This window comes from Garra rufa, chromosome 4 (assembly GCF_049309525.1).
Source record: "Garra rufa chromosome 4, GarRuf1.0, whole genome shotgun sequence".
NCBI lineage: Eukaryota > Metazoa > Chordata > Actinopteri > Cypriniformes > Cyprinidae > Garra > Garra rufa.
Genome location: NC_133364.1, coordinates 9,600,073 through 9,616,786, shown reverse-complemented (window position 1 = coordinate 9,616,786; position 16,714 = coordinate 9,600,073).

Sequence of the window (16,714 nt, the reverse complement as noted above, 5' to 3'; positions counted from 1 at the left end):
AGCAGAAAGACTGACTCAAACTCAAAAAAAAAGAAACATTATGATAGTTTTATTCATAAATGAGCTCATAACCTAAAAAACAATTGTGTTTAGGTATTTTATTACGAAATTTCTTAAAAGTGTAATCAGATTAACCATTGTGGCCAAATAGACTAAATTTTAATGCAAAAAGTAAAAAAAGAAGTTTTTTCACTAAAAACGCACACGCAGAATCATACTTTTTTTTTTTTAATATAATCTTTGGCTTATACCGTTTATGCAAAATACAAAATATTTTCATATACCGAAAAAACTGGTAGCAAATCTCACAAATATTACAAAAAAAGGCAAATAACATATTAAAATATATTTTTTAAAGTAAAAAGGCAGTCGTAGTATTTTATTGCAAAACATACTCAAATAATCTTTGTTTATAAAAAAGGAAGTAAACAAAACTGTAGCATTCATTACAAAATGTCTCCTTAAATTAAATGAATAGCCCATTCAAATGCACATTAATCTCGCTGTAAATTATTTGTCATTTGGCCCAAATCCTCACACAAAAATAGGCCAAAACCAATGTTTACTATGTAATCGCCCACAGAACTGGAAACTATAGAAGTACTGAACTTATTTTTAATATCTAGAAGAGACTGAGAGGTATTTACAAACAAAAGGAAACAAAAGCTTCTCCAAATACTAAAGATGAATGGCTAAGCCTCTGAAAAGACAGTGCTTCCAAAGTGAGAGGGATATAAGAGAGGAACCTGAGGCAGTAAAAAGAGCAGAAAGACTGACTCAAACTCGACAAAAAAGCCATTATGACATTCTTACTCATAAATGAGCTCATAATCCAAAAAAACAATTGTGTTTTTTTAAGTAATTTATTCCGCAATGTCTTAAAAGTGTGATCAGATTAACCATTGTGGCCAAACAGACTCAATTTTAATGCAAAAAGTACATAAAAGCCTAGTTAAAAAAAGATTTTTCACTAAAAACTCACACACAGAATCATAATTTTGTTTTTAAATACAATTTTTGGCTTATACCGTTTATGCAAAATGCTAAATATATCCATATATTGAAAACATTGCTAGTTAATCTCACAAATTATTACAATACAACAGTTATTTTAAATAGTGAAATTTTCAAAATGTTACTTTTTATTTATTAAGGTATTTACAAACAAAAAATTATATTTCTCCAAATACTAATGACGAATGGCTAAGCCTCTGAAAAGAAAGTGCTTCCAAAGTGAGAGGGATATAAGAGAAAAACCTAAAACGAACAGTAAAAAGAGCAGAAAAACTGACTCAAACTCAACAAAAAAAGCCATTACGATATTGTTACTCATAAATGAGCTCATAACTCAAAAAACAATCTTGTTATCTAAGCATTTTATTCTCAAATTGCTCAAAGTGTGATCAAATTAACCATTGTGGCCAAACAGACTAAATTGTAATGCAAAAAGTAAACAAAAGCCTAGTTAAAAATAATAAAAGACAAGGTTTTCTTTTAAAACGCACACACAGAATCATAAATTTTCCAATCTTTGGCTTATACCCTCTTATGCAAAATGTAAAACATATTTAAATATTGAAAAAATAATTACTTTGAAATAGGGCTGGGCGATTAATCGAAAAATAATCGAAATCGACATTCAGAACCTATAATCGTTAAAATTTTTCCAGGAAGATTATTTCAATTACTTTCCCTTTAAAAAGCACAAGCGCTCCGTTCCGTTATTCCGCCGACATGTCGATGGAGAGCTTAAACAGTATTTATACAGTAAAAAGTATTTACAGGATATACAAGGGTAATTTTATTTAGAGGAGATACTGCTTATTTTCTACTTTTAATATGAAAAACATTGAAAATTATTTATTTTGTTTCCAATAGTGCAAGTTATTTATTTTCACTAATTTAAGAAAAATGTGACTTTTCGTTTTAAGCAATGCTTGCTTTAATTTCAGTTGTTCAACACTGATGTTCAATTAATAATCATAGATAGTAGATAGTGTGTTTCCTTCAATTATTTTAAAATCAAGTGATGCACCCTTCATCCAAAAATCTCTCGCTTGTAATATGTGAGCATATTTACTGTACAAAACTTGTCAGTGAACTATGAGGGCAAAAAAATAAATATTATATAAATATAATTAAATATAATTTTATTAATAAATAAAATAATCGTTCATTAATCGTAATCGGGTTAAAATGTTCAATTAATCGAGATTTTGATTCTAAGCCAAATTGCCCAGCCCTACTTTGAAACAACGTTCAGTCAAATATTGCTAGTAAATCTCACAAAGAAATAGCAAATAACAGTAGTATTATTAGTAAAAAGGCAGTAGTATTATTTTATTGTAAAACAAATCAAGGTAAATAAAACGGTAGCATTCATCACAAAATGTCTCTTTAAATTAAATTAATAACCCATTTGAATGCACATTAAACTCACTGTAAATGCATTTTATATAGCCTACAAAATCTTAAATTCAATATATAACCCAAACCCTACTTTTATACAGAGGGGATAAACACATCACAGAAGGAATGTGGTTCATTTCACTCCTGACTCACGACATCCAGCTAAACTGAGTCAAATCTTTTAAAGTAATGCTTTGAGTGCTGAGTCAGAATACATGATCAAACCTTCCAAGCCCACACCCTAAATTACAGTCAGCAACTCACATTTCAAAGCTGCCTACAATAATCAATACGGTGTACATTTAATCTAGCCGCTTGGTATTACAGTATTTTTTGGGCCTATTTTGGGTCTATTTCTCAAATATCTTCGAATCATTCTGCCTCTCTCTCGGCTCTGTTACGGCATCAATGGGACAGTGTGTGCCTGCCTCTGCCTCTATATTTATAGGAGGGAACAGAGGTCAGCTTTGAGCTCACTTAAAACGGTCTGCCTGCCGCCTGACGGCCTGTCACTTTACATCACTGAACATCTAGACGGCAGCACGGATTCATCAGCATTCAAACAACTACAACCACAGCGCATTTCATTCAATCCACATCCATACATGCATAAACTGCTCTTCTGCCTCCAAAATCTAGGTAACGGGAACATGAGTCAGATATATCTGACAGATTTGCAACCTGAGGATGTTATTTCTAATATGGAAAAGGATGAGACCGGTGACATAACTCAATAAGAAGCCAAAGAAAACAAACTGTTCAGGTCAAAAGTTTACATACACCTTGCAGAATCTGCAAAATGTTAATTATTTTAGCAAAATTAGAAGGATCATAGAACGTGCATGTTATTTTTTATTTAGTACTGACCTGTATAAGATAATTCACATAAAAGACGTTCACATATAGTCCACAAGAGAAAATAATAGTTGAATATATACAAACCTATTCTACCCATTCAAAAGTTTGCATACACTTGATTCTTAATAGTTGTTCATGAGTCCCTTGTTCCTCCCGAACAGTTAAACTGCCTGCTGTTCTTCAGAAAAATCCTTCAGGTCCCGCAAATTCTTTGGTTTTTCAGCATTTTTGTGTATTTGAACCCTTTCTGACAATGACTGTATGATTTTGAGATGCATCTTTTCACACTGAGGACAACTGAGGGACTCAGCAACTATTACAGAAGGTTCAAATGCTCACTGATGCACCAGAAGAAAAAAATTATGCATTAAGAGCCGGGGGTGAAAACTTTTGAACAGAATGAATGTGTGTACATTTTTCTTATTTTGCCTAAATATCCATTTTTATTTAATTTAGTAGTGCCCTTATGAAGATACTTACATGTTTCCCAGAAGACAAAATCAGTTAAATTTACTAGGGCTGCAACAACGAATCGATAAAATCGATAAAAATCGATTACTAAAAGCGTTGGCAACGAATTTCATAATCGATTCGTTGTGTCGCGCGACGCAGAGACATTTGGTTGTTATTATATATATTAAAAAAATAATTGAGCGCACAGCGGAGTGGACACATTCGGTCTCTCTCCCGCACTGATGCCAGCAGAGTTCGGCACCTCATAAGCTGTGTTTCCATCCAAAAATGCGAATTTAACTTATGCGCAAAACTGGAACATTTGAGCATAAAGCACCGTTTCTACATTATATATGCTGCCCCGATTTATATCAAACATGTTTGATATTTAAGCCTACTTTGGCTAGCGTACTTTCACAGCAGCCAATGCTCGATCGCAAAACAGCTGCTGTACGGGTCGTTGGATAGTGGAGATGGAGAAAACTACTTCTATAGTTTTTGTAACACTGTCTGTCTGTATAATGTGTCGAAAACATACCACAACCGTAAGGAGAAAGAGGAGCTCTGCTGAGGTGAAATCGTCTCAGTTTTGAATAGGGCTGTGACGGTGGCACGTTGTTTTTTTATATATAGCCTACACTTCAGTCAGCAAACAAGCAGCCTAAAAACGCTAAAATAAATCAAAGAAATAATATATTTAATTAAGAAAGTAGCCTAAGAGTATTAAATAGGCTATTAAACAAACATTCCTTGTAAAAATGTCCGACAGCTCATCAATTTTTGGCCGACTGAATTTCCAGTCCGACTGTCTTTTTTTCTCTTTCTCTTCCTCATTACACAGCTGCTGTTTTATATTTGGAACACTTTTTGTTTGTTAAATTCAAGTTTTTGTTTTTTAAAGTTATACCTAGCAAACAGCGGCAGACAGATCAAAAGCCTGCTTAATTCATCGCGATTTAAATTAAAATCCATTGATATAAAAAACTTAAAACATATCACAATATTAGTTTAATCATTCAATCAATATAAATCCAAAGTTTGTGCGGAGAGAAGCGCGCTTTGCAGTGCATGGAGACGCCAGTGCAATGTGGAATTTCTTTTTTGCTCATAAAGGTAAGAGTAATTTACCACCCGGGCCGGAACTGTAAAGGGTCTACCTTAGTTTGTGTGTACTAACAGTATCAACAAAATGTGCTCTTAAAGAAAACAAACAGAATACGCTTGATATCTTTGGTTTAAACAGGAGCGCTTCACAATAATTAACCGAAACCCAGGTAATTGCCTCACAAACACAATATCTATAGAAAGCTTTAAATTATTATTTTACTATAAAACGAAATAATTAAAATCGAAAACAAAACTCTTTCATTAGCTAATCCGTAAAGATGCATTAGGCATTAATGAGCAGATGGCAGGATCGTCAATTTCATCTTTGCAACACTGAAACAGAAAATACTAGTTTATTAATAAGTAATTCGAATATTTTCTTAATTTTTGCCTTGACACATTCATGGTAATTACTTTTGCTGGGGCTTTGAGGCCAGTTTTGCGTGCATTTGAATGCGGAACTCTTCCAGCTGGTCGCTGCTGATGGCAGGACACTAAACACCGCCATGGCAGAATGAATGTAGCAGAAAGTTAGTCAAGTTATCCCGTTCCAGCGTGCAAAGTCACATGACTTTAATGCGCACTGAGGAATTTAATTTGAGAGGCTTCTTGATGGGAAATGCAGCATGTACACCACAGCAAGCCGCTGTCTTGACGGATAGTAATTTTAGTTTATTTAGTCTATATATTTGGCAGATGTAAAGCATACATGTGTATGTTTTTTGTGTTAGTCCATTTTTATTTTATTATTATAACAGTTCAAGGAGCAACATGTTCGTGCACTTTCTAAAGATTTTAGTTCTGTTTTTGAATAAAGGGTTGTAAATCCCTTGTTTTTTTAATTTATCCGATTCATCGATTAATCGAAAAAATAATCGACAGATTAATCGATTATTAAAATAATCGTTAGTTGCAGCCCTAAAATTTACCCTGATCTTCAAATTCCAAAAGTTTTCACCCCCCAGCTCTTAATGCATTGTGTATTTCTGTATACTGATATCGAGACACCCAGTGGTGCTTGATGGTCAATATAATGTGAATATTAAGGCCTACATAATTTAAATAAATGAAAGAAAATGAGATGTTAAATAAACTTAATGAAAAGTACAATTATTATCACCAGAGATGAACTGTTTTTCATTATACATTCCACAATTTTTGTCCAATTCTTGCTAAATCTGTCTTAGATTTTTTACACACTGTATAAAAGATTTTTCAAGTCAAAAAATAAAACAACGATTATTGCAGTTCATTTTACAAATGTTTAGTTAAAACTTTCATGTTTAAGTCAATGAAATAAATAAACTACTAGCATTTTACTAGCAATTTCCGAGTGAAAAAGTTAGTAGAACAGAATAGTAGAATAGAAGTAAATCCTATAACTGTAAAAAAATAAAATAAAAAATAAAATGCACAGATTTAAACTTAGAAACTGAAGCTGCTGTCTTAAATTTTAAGTCTAATCAACTTGATTGTACAAGTCATTTCAACTAAACTAACTTAAAAGAAATCAAGGTGGATTTTAAGGTGAATTTCATACAACTCATCCCATGACTTCCTAATCATTACATATAATTTTTACAGTAGATATACAAAATTGTTAGTGCACTAATTGTATTGAAAACAAATTGCCAGTTTTTAATGCAGTGTTTACTCAAAATTCAGTGTAAAAAAAAAACTAACAAAAAAATCTGATATGCTCAAAGTCTTATATCAAAATATAAGTAATTTTATTTCACGGTAACAATATATCACAATATACTTATTTTTAAATATCAAAAATTATCAAAAAATTGATATCATAGAAATTTTACATTTATAACAAAAAAAAAAACTCCTGGAAGACAAGCAAACATTCAGTGACTAAATGAGAAAAAGAAATTACAAGCAATAGGACAGTACAACAAATAAATAAGAATTGCTACATACACTGCATAAATTAATCAAACAATGTATAAAAACACTGCATATTATTCACTGCCTGGATCCAATATACTGCTACAAAAGTGTTTTCTTTCTCAGCTTTCTCCTTCACGTAAGACCTAAATTACTGTTTATACTAGGATACTAGCAAATACGGGCATTTTGACACATGCAAGTGTGTGTATTTAACTGTTCAAGGTCTATATAGCAGCAAAAATAACTTGTTTAATACTTCCAATACTGACAAAATGAGTTCTCTTTCGCTGCTAATTGTGTTTCAATAGCTAAAAAAAAAATCACGTTTTTAAACCGTAATGTTTAAAAACACTTCCAAACTATACGTTTTCATGACCACGTAGCACAGCAACGTCACGTGAGCATGTAACCACGATAGAAACTATAGTACTAAATCTTTACCGGTTGACCCCCTAACGATTGTTTCTTGTTGACAAGACTGTCAGTAAAGTTTGGAGCTGATTCAAGAAGTATTCAAGGATTTCTGGAGGAAGAAGGAAATAGAAGAGGTGAAGCATTTCAAAATGTTCTTTAGAGAATCACCAAGGGTGGAAGATCCACCAACCTCCTCCAAAACCGGATCTAAACAGAAGCTCTGCAAGGCCAAAGTAGCCGTAGGCGGTTTTCACACGGTTCGATTGTTTATATGAACCAGAGTTTGATTCTGTCTTCCTCCACCTGCCTTGACTTTTTCACATTGCATTATTTGGCTCAGAATCGTGTTGAGTTTGTGTTATCAACTGTATGATAAACCAGTGATATTCAGTAAGTTTTAGTCATTTTATTGTACATTTACATATTGTATGAAAACAGGAGTTTCCCATACCCACAGCTTTAGAGCTATAAGCCAAAGATGTTGTTACAAACTCTTCAGCAAACACATCATTCCTCTGAGACTCTGGAATGGATCAACTAATCAATTCTCATCTCCAGTCCAGAGCCGCTAGCATGAAACGAGAGAGCCGGTGTTGAATGTGCTTTTCTTCTAACCTGACAGGTTCTCCGTCCCCTGTCTGTCCGTCTGTTTGCGAGAGTTAATTAGGTCAAAGATGGGCTGCCCGCACCAGACAAGCTAAACCACACGAGGGACTCAGGAGGATCAGGATCCTGCTGGGCTCTCTCTATCTGGACAGCTTGAGTCTGGCCTGCTCAGCACAGTCATTGAGTTGCTGTTGCATTTGTAGGCAGGCGTGATTGTGAAAGACGTCATGAAAGTGCGCTCGCGGAGATGTGTACTACTAGGGTCAGCGGAGGACACGCAGCTGAGGAGACATCACACATGAAAACTGTGACGCTGCTTTAATTAATGCTGTGCTAATGTGAGATTTAATACTAATGGGATGCACAGATTAAGTTAGTTAGTTATTTAGTTTTATTTCCATGTCAACATCCAAGGCTATCTTCATGGCAAAAACTGAACTGGAATAAAACATTTACACTGACAATTTTTTTTTTATTTTTTTTTTTGTTGAAGTAAATAATACAGAAAAACAAATTTGATTTCTACATTAAATAATTTAGTTCAGGCAAGAATTAAAAAAAAAAATTCTATATTAGTACTCAATTTAAGCTTGTAAAATTAAAATTGAACTTACAAGTATATTTTACTTGCAATTGTTTGTTATTTTTACAAAGACTGTCTAAGTACATTTTAAAGTCATGATCTTGTTGTTTCCATCATGCACTTGGGCATGAATGATTAATAAGGTTCAATTTTAGCTGTTTTCGAGATCTGTTTTATGGTTGGTTTTGTTGTTAGGTTAAATAACTTGCTGTTTTGTCACACATTAGAGCTTATTTTCTACTCAAAATGACCCATTCAATACTTAAATTTTACTTTAAAAATGTGCATGCAAAAACTTGCCAAAAAAATTTAAGTAAATTTACTTATTGTTTTTTTTCAGTGTACAAACACAAAATAAAACAAAATAAACACAAAAATACAGCAGATAAATTAAGATTTTTTAAATCAAGCCTAAAAAGGGCAAGACATAAAATTAAGATTTTCCATCTTCTTCGGACACTAATAATACAATTTCACGATAACAGGAACAAACAAACATGCTTTTTATTTTTTAATTTTAATGTTTGTATCCCCCAGTATACGTCATCGAATTTAGGGTTAACTTATGATAATTAAAATAATAATAATATTATATATAATATATCTTTTCAGGTATAAGTACGTTTAGTTTGGCCAATAATTAAAAAAAAAAAAAAAATTCTATTAAATACAATTTTGTCTAAATGAATTAAAAATAAAGCACAAAAACTAAAATCAATTATTTCAAAGGCTTGAAGTAAATTTAGGCATTACAACATTATAATATAAATTATAAAAATTGTATATTACATGTAATAGTGTTGTTTATAAAGATTACCTTCAAGTGAGTGTAAGACTATGGCAAAAGCATACATGAAAATATTTTAGATATTTAATTGTAAAACGATAGGAAATGAACGTTCACATTTTAAGTGTAAATATAATCTTTATAAAATCTGAAAATGAATATCAATTTTTGTATTTTCATCACATTATAATTCTGTGATGACTAAATTTACTTATAACTTTTAAAAAGATTGATTTTTTTATATAATTTGAAATTGTATATTTAATTCTTAATGATTAATTGATATTTAATAATAATGATAATAATCATCATCATCAAAAGCTACAAGTAAATGTAAGCATTGCAACAATATGTGCAGTATGCAAAATGGATATTCATTTTGAGATTTATTGAAGATTACATTAAAATGTGTTATTAAATTATTAGTGCTTATAAAGGTTCACTTAAGTGAGTGCTAGACTATGACAAACGATTATTTAAAGGTAAAAAGAGAGAAAATAGCTAATAAATATCGATAACACTTTACAATAAGGTTCCATTAGTTAATGTATTAACTAACATGAACAACACATTTATTACAGTATTTATTTATTCATATTTGTTAATGTTAGTTAATGAAAATACAGTCATTCATTTTTAGTTTATGTTAATTCACAGTGCATTAACTAATGTTAACAAGCACAACTTTTGATTTAATAATGCATTAGCGAATGTTGAAATTACATTAAGATTAATAAATGCTGTAGAAGTATTGTTCATTTTTAGTTCATGTTAACTAATTGTAAACTGTTACCTAAATATCAACTGATATATTGATAAAGTAAAATAAAACAAAAAATAATTAAAAAGATTGTCATGTTTATTTACATCTCAACTAAAAACATGTCACAAGCATCACATTACGAGGCACTAAGGACTTAAAATCCGGATGCACCCTTAAAACCCATCCTGCATCCTACCACGGCTTCACCCTTTCAAAAAGTGTTTCTAACACACCAGATTACATAACACATCCACATATCCAAAAGTAAAAATACATTTTTCACTGACTTCAAACCACCAGCAGAACAACACCTTCCCCTTGAGAAATGAAAGCATGCTGGTACACGCTGACACAAGACAAACTTTCCTGCGTGTCTCAGAGTCCAAGAACCAGTCACCTCCCTGTATTTCTCATGTATTACACCCTCCAGAGATAAAAAAAAATGAAGACCAGGCCAGTACTTACAAAAAAGGAGACAGGTCAGATGTACACACCCTAATTTCAGCGCTTTATCTAGATAACATGGCTCAATTAAACAAATATCTTCACTTTTGCCACTTAGCATTTGTCTCTACTAGCAAATGGTTTTAGGCAGAGCTTTGATGTTTTTGTAGTAATTCAGTCACTGAACAGACAGCAGGTATGATCCAAACCAGGTGTCCATATAGATTCTGGGACAGTCCCAGGTCACAGAAGATTGAGACACAAACCCTGCATGTTCCCTCCCTGCACGCTAAAGATATGCACTCCTTAAAAATGTGTGATAAATACAATACCTTGACATGATTTTTGGCCATTTTAAGATTATCGGCTTTTCTAAAATCTATTGACAATCTTGCTGATGAATAGTAAAGATTTTGTGTGTTCAGTTCATCTGTGTTTTCAATTTTAATTAAAATACTGTATGCATATTTGTATAAATACTTAAAAAAATTATAAATAATTACAAAATAAATAAATCATATACACTACCAGTTGAAAGTTTTTGAACAGTAAAATTTTTAATGTATTTACAGAAGTCTCTTCTGCTCACCAGGCCTGCATTTATTTGATCCAAAGTACAGCAAAAACTAATTTTGAAATATTTTTACTATTTAAAATAACTGTTTTCTATTTAAATATATTTAAAAATGTAACTCATTCCTCATTTCAAAACAGATTTTTAGCATCATTATAAATCATTATAATATTCTGATTTGCTGTTCTAAAAAACATTTATTATTACTATTATTATTATTATTATGATGATGATGATGTTGAAAACAGCTGAGAATTTTTCAGTTTTTTGATGAATAGAAAGTTAAGAAGAACAGCATTCATCTGAAATAGAAATCTTTTGTAACATTATAAATGTCTTTATCATCACTTTTGATCAATTTAAAGTATCCTTGCTTAATAAAAGTATTATTTTTATCATTTCTTCCCCAAAAAAACATATACTATCTCCAAGCTTTCAAATGGTATGATGTTACAAAAGCTTTTCATTTCAGATAAATGCTGATCTTTGGATCTTTCTATTAATCAAAGAATCCTGAAAAAAATACTCAACTGTTTTAAATATTGATAATAATAATAATAATAATAATAATAATAATAATAATAATAATAATAATGTTTCTTAAACAGCAAATCAGCATATTAGAATGATTTCTGAAGGATCATGTGACTCTGAAGACTGGAGTAATGATGCTTAAAATTTAGCTTTGATCACAGGAATAAAAATATATTCAAATAGAAAGCAGTTATTTCAAATAGTAAAACTATTTTAAAATTCTACTGTTTTTGCTGTACTTTGGATCAAATAAATGCAGGTTTGGTGAGCAGAAGAGACTTCAATAAAAACATTAAAAATCATACTGTTCAAAAACTTTTGACTGGTAGTGGAAATAATGCAAAATAAATTTTAAAAATACAAATGAGTCACCCTGCTCTAAATATAGATTTTGGTATTCGCCAATAAAAAAAAAAAGGCTAGTCAAAAATGTTTGTTTGTGCACGAGTTCACACCAGGTCAGCCTGACATTACACTAATCCTTCCATGTCAGTAAAACCTCGACTCCAGCTTCATGACACAAGCTGCCCAGTCAAACCATGACAAACACAGATACACAGGAAGGATTGATCCAGAAAACTGAAAATATAGACCTAATGTTGCAACTGAGATCCTGCTGAGATTCACACAACTGAGAAAGCAAGAACGCACATGCTCAGCATGGTTATCAAATCACTTTTAGTCTACTTTGCTGACAATATGTCATGTGATTAAACATGGGGGAACATTAACCACAGACTTCAATAAACAAGGATGAACAACACTATTTAGTACTGAACCAACAACAAAAAAACTCAAGCACTGATGGGCAAAACACCTATTGATATCTCTCATATTCATAATACATGAACACCCCTAACATCCAAATTAGCTAAAAAAAATCTCAGGTAATTTAATAACTGCATCAATAGAAATGTCCAAGTAGTAAAGGTAAAAAATATACACTGCCGCTTGAAAGTTTGAGATTTTTGAGTAAGATTTGTATTGCTTTTTAAAAGAACCATCAAGGCTGTGTTTATTTGGTTAAAAATACAGAAAAATACTGAAAATATACTTTCAATTATAATTTTTTCCTGTGATGCAAAGCTGAATTTTCAGCATCATTACTCCAGTATTCAGTGTCACATGATCCTTCAGAAATCATTATAATATGCTTATTTATGTTGGAATATTTTGTATATTCTGTGACACTTTTTTCCGAATTCATTGATAAATAAAACGTTAAAAAGAACAGCATTTATTTAAAATATAAAACTTTTGTAACAATAAAGACCTCGTTCAAAGTTTGGAGTCAGACCATTTTTTCTCTCTTTCTCTTCTTGAAAGAAATTAATACTTTTATTCAGCAAGGATATGTTAAATGGATACAAAGTGATAGAAAAGATCTCCATTTTGAATAAATGCTGTTTGTTTTAACTTTTTAAAGAATCCTGAAAAAAAGCATCACAGATTAAAAAAAAGCAGTTAAACTGTTTCCAACATTGATAATAAAAGTAATAAATCCGCATATTAGAATGATTTCTGAAGGATAATGTGACACTGAAGACTGGAGTAATGGCTGATGAAAATTCAGCTTTGCATCACAGAAATAAATTATATTTTAAAGTATATATTACAATAAAAAATATATATATATATTTTGAATTGCAATAATATTTCATAATATTACTTTTTTCTGTATTTTAAATTTTACTGATCCCAAACTTGAGCGGCAGTGTATACATTTTAAAAATAATAATAAATGAGTACAAATATTCCATGCATCTTTTCAGTTAATATGAGCTAATAAAAGCCTAATTGTAACAAACATCACATTATAAAGGAATAAGAGTTCCATATTTTAACATTTAACAGCAATATTTAACATTACACTATAAATACATAGTATACTACAATTACAAATGTTAAGGGAGGGGCTCTATGATCCTTCACACAGAGGAGCTAATTAAATTATTCTGAAGGAGAATCAGTCAGAAACTGCACTCGATTGAACTACCTGCAGGGTCCTAGAACAACATCATCCGCTTTTAAACAAAACTGTTTGTTTGATGGTTTGTTTTGCTCAACAATAAACAAAACTTCTCCGTTTGGAGTTCGGGTAAATATATCCCCAGCGGGGAGATACTTTGTAACAATTCGAACGTTCCAAAGAACAGATATTTTGTAACCGATACATATTTTCCTGCTGACGTCACAGAGAGTGAGGAGATACTTTGTAACAATTCGCGGATATTTAAAAACGTTCTAAATCTCGTCTACGAGGGAAATAAGCAAAGAAATCAGGAATGAAAGTCCGAAATGCACATGTAGTCCCTGGGTTTTCTCTTGAAGAAGCTTGACACCGCCTGTGCTGAAGCTTTGGACGGATTCGCAGCGGTTTTTACTACACAATAGTGTCTAGATTGTCTCACTATAGCTGTTTATGTCGAATCACAAACTCGGCACTGAAACGAGACTCCTCTCTTAAACGGAATATGTGTGTATTTTTTTTTTTTTTCTTTTCCCTCCTCCTGTTCCTCCATTGCTTGCTGGCGCAACAGCGTTTCATTTGAAGAGTCTCTCCTGCGCATATTGTGAAATATCAGCTTTATTTACCTTCTCTCTAGTTTGTCTGGGCGCATACGAACGCATATAGACCGTTAGTGTGCAATCTACACATATATCTCCACATAATCCCACACTATCAATGGGCTGTGTCCGAGCAGTTCAGACTCTTCAGCAGAGGAAAATCACTTTCAAAAGCTCCTTACCTTCTTCCACAAGAGGTTAGTCCGGTTTGGTGAGAAGGCTGTGTCTGTGTCTATTGTTGTAGACGGACCGTTATCACTTTGAGAGCTGATAACCGCCGGGAAAGCCCTGTTTTAGAGTACTTCTGTCGTTTTCTTCCTCTCTTTGCCAGAGCTACCAGCCAGGGCGCTTCAAGTGACGTAACGAACCGGGATGCGCGCGCCCGACACTGGCCTCCATGACCGTCGTCACGTGCACGAGCACTTCTGCACTTCTATGCGAAGTGGCACCACGTAGAGGATGATGTGCTGGTTATGTACAGTGGGGTTCAAGTGTATGAGCTTATATTTCTTTTTCTTTCTTTCTTTCTTAAGGAAGTAGCTGACATTTTATAGCAGTGAGTTCACTTTTATATTAGTAATATTAAATATTTTTAGATTTATATTTTATATGTGTACTAAAGACGTTAAAATATCACTCTTCAAAATGTATTGCACTCCACTATACTGCTCAACTGTGGTGTAATTTTAGTATTGCAAAAATGAAAAAACTTCAAGTGGCTTATAATGATGCTTTAAGAATTGTGCTTAAAATTCCCAGGTGGAGTAGTGCCAGTGAAATGTTTGTGACTAACAATGTGCCTACTTTAAGGCTGTTCTGAGAAATTGTATGTATAGATTTATGTGCAGATTGACTGGGTCTAAGGCTGATGATACACAGGGCAACTTTTTGAGCAATTTAATCGGGCAACTTTTTTTTAGCAATGTTGCTTGGGCACTTTCCCATTGAGAATAGGTAACAAATTTCTATCTGAATAATTTAGATCAGTCGTGGGCTTTATATCTCACCTGGGTGCCCATTGACGGCAACATTTGCCAAAAAGTTGCCCAGTGTATCATCAGCATAAGAACATGATTGTTGTATCTCTAACTGATGTTTCGAAGAGTGACACAAGGTACTCATCTTGCTTCTGGAAACATTGGACCCAAAGCTTGTATGTGTTTTAAAAATTATGACTTTTACATCTTTTTAAATGTTTTGTACTGTTATTTTTTTATTTTTTATCTATGTATTGTTTTGTCTCTATGGACCTCGATGTGTCTTGAATAAAGTTGATTGATTGATTGATTGATTAGTATTTTATAATTATGCTTGCATTTGTTTTCAAGAAATAGTTGACACACACATATATATATATATATATATATATATATATATATATATATATATATATATATATATTTCGTATTTTTTTATTATTTTGTATTTGATTGGTGACCTGTAGTGCAAAATATAAATATTTCTAATTAATTGTATCATCTAATTAATTTCATTTCATTTTTTATTTCGAATTTATATATATACACTTATGTGAAGTATTTACTAAATATAAATACTTCATATTTATATTTAGTATTTCACATTTATATAGTTAACATATATTTATATTATTTTGCATATTTTGTATTTTACTTGTATTAATATTATTTATTTATTTATTTGTTTTTTCTACTTCAGTTTTTCATACCATCGATTTTAACAAAGGAGAATTTTGTTTTTATTATTTCTTGATTATATATTTATTTTTATTTTTGTATTTTATTATTTTTTATGTTACTCATTACAAAATTAAACAATATATTATTATATAATATAATATTAATAATATTACAAATCATTTGGTCGTGCTAAAGTTTTATTTTCCTCTTAAACCCATTCACTCTTTTAATCATTCCAATCCTAAACAGTTACAATAATCATATTAGTGAATTGCTGGTGATGTTTTTCATTTGAAGTTGTTGTGGGTTAAAAGAATCTGGTAATGTTTAAATGTAAATGCAAATGTAAACAGACTAAACTACATCCATTCTTTTCAAATTTACTCCTCATCACATCTTCTAACGTTATATATGTTCAGCACTGGAGATTGGGGCTGTATACCCACAAGATGAAGACCTCCTCCAGCATTGGTCTTCTGGGTGTAATTTGGGGTTTGACTGATATTACTTGCTTGTATAACCGAAGCATGACTGCAGAAAAAGGACTCACAGACCCAGACCGCATTGATCAGGTTCAGGGTGTTCAGTTCCCTTAACCAAGAACATTTTATAAAACTAGGCTCTAGTCTCATTCCTTTAACTGTGTGATGCATTATCAGATCAGCATTGTAAGGAAATTATATCATCAGTCTTACTGAAAGCATTTTCGAACCAATTCTATTTGCATCCCATTAATACTTAAAATCTATTTTCTGATGTTGGCCTGTTATTACTATTAATGCTGTAGTTACTGTAAGTAAATCCACATGCTTAATTTAATTTACATTTAAAACTTGAAAAGGATTTATTGTTTGTTTGTTTGTTTTCATAACTCATTTCCATTGCGTGTTTCTATAATACATAAATAGTCCATTAGAGGTCAGTAGAGACCTTCTTATAGGCGAAGCAACACACGTGATCGTTGTTTACTGTTTAAAACACAAACACTTGTTGGGTTTCCATGTTTTATGATGATTTTCTACAGAAAAGGTGCTAGAGATCATTTAAGTACATTGAC